Here is a 1,792-nt window from a genome sequence, read left to right on the forward strand (position 1 = left end):
AAAAATACTAATCTTTCAATTTTAACTGTAGAGTCCAACACACCATTTATTCATCTGTAGTATATTTGTATAGGTTAAATAACATTGCTCCTAGCAAAAAAAAAAAAAAAAAAAAAAAAAAAAAAGGAATATTAGTGGTACAATATGTAAAATGTGTGCTTGGATATCTTCTAAAGCTGTACTGGTAGGAGAATTCTGCTTTTGCAGGCAATACTTCTATCTCAATTACCAAGATAATTTCACTTCAGCGTATGCAGCACCAATTAGTGCATTCCATGTGGTCATATAGCTTTGTAATACCCCTTTTCCCAAGCTCTTCCACCCCCATATCAAAAAGACAAAGATGTTTCCAGATTCTTGTGCATCGCAGCTACACTGGGAGCGCCCAGCAAACAACTAGTCTAAATATTTTGATCCTATGATTTATCTTTTGTCATTGTTATACTTGTAGCATACTTTGGGCAATACTTCTGCCAAATTGTTAGTATTTTTTCCTTATTGGTTGGTTGGTTTCAATCAATGCGTTAAAAAAAACTTGCTAGTGATATTGTCTAACTCTCATATATGATTATGAAAAGATTGCTCAAACACGCTAAAGGATCTAGTATACTGATGTCATTTGCTAAACATGATAAAGAAGTAGCATGGTATGCTTCCGTAACTTAAATAAATTCAATTATACATGTGCAGAGAGCAGAGAGAGAGATCAGCTAATTGTATCCACTGTCCACAGGATGAGCTTACAGCCCCCAGTAAGCATGAAATGGAAGATACGAATCTGCAATTCCCCAGTTATCTCCTTCTCAACTACCTGAGTGTAAGCATCTTGCTGCAGTAACTGTAATCCTCATTTTTTAAACATGCAGTAAATACTTTTATTCTGAGACATTAATGCCAACTGTCGCCTGTTGCTTAACCAAAAAAACAGCTCTATTCTAAGACTGGAGGGAAAACTGTATTGGATTTAATGGATATTTTACTGGAAGTTCATTTGCAAGGGCATTATTTATTTCATTTCATTTTACCTTAAGTACTAACCTTAAAACTAATTCCCATGTGAGATGCTACTATGCTGTAAATTCATCATTAGCGGTCAGAACCATAATTTAGGTTTTTTTTCTTCATCAGTAGTTTTTGTTTGTTTGTTTGTTTTGTCTTTTTTATGGAATGCTTCATGAATTTGTGTGTCATCCTTGCACAGAGGCTGTGCCAATCTCTGTATGCTTCCAATTTTAGTATATGTACTGGCGAAGCAATCACTCAATAGTCTTTTGATGCAGATCAGGAGAAAATTATAGTGTGCGAAAAAGAACCTCATTATTATCACTAAAGTGCCAATATTTTGGTTGTCATTTTATAAACAAAGAAGTTGAAGGCATTTACTAAATCAAGACCAAGCTCCAGTGCAAATCTAGAATTCACTGGGACATGAATCAAGGACACCATGGATTTACATTTAGCGAAAGAGCTAAAAATGAGTGAGTGCTAATAGATGCTATAACTATAGAAATTGAGTTTTAAGTTAATAAAAGCAATGTTATCTGATTGGACAAAGAAAATGGGCATCCTGTTTTTTTCTTTTCTTTCTTTTTTTTCTCTCTTGCATTTTGTTATTGTAGTTAATGATGACCAAATAATATACTGGAATGTAAATATAAAAGTATAGTTTGCAGGGCACCTGGGTAGCTCAGCTGGTTAAAGCCTCCTACTCTTGGTTTCCGCTCAGGTCATGACCTCAGGGTTTCCTGAGTTCCTGCCCACATCAGGCTCTGTGCTGGCAACACAGAGTTTG

General features: G+C 35.2%; 1 non-coding gene across 1 annotated transcript; it reads right to left on the minus strand.

The window, feature by feature from the left end:
* Positions 1-1,156: 1,156 nt before the first annotated feature.
* On the minus strand, positions 1,157-1,260 carry LOC132660462 (U6 spliceosomal RNA). The gene has a single exon (XR_009601808.1). It is a non-coding gene; the product is annotated as a U6 spliceosomal RNA (small nuclear RNA).
* Between the last annotated feature and the right edge of the window lie 532 nt (positions 1,261-1,792).

Source organism: Panthera onca, chromosome B4 (genome assembly GCF_046562875.1).
Source record: "Panthera onca isolate mPanOnc1 chromosome B4, mPanOnc1 haplotype 2, whole genome shotgun sequence".
In the NCBI taxonomy this organism is placed as follows: domain Eukaryota; kingdom Metazoa; phylum Chordata; class Mammalia; order Carnivora; family Felidae; genus Panthera; species Panthera onca.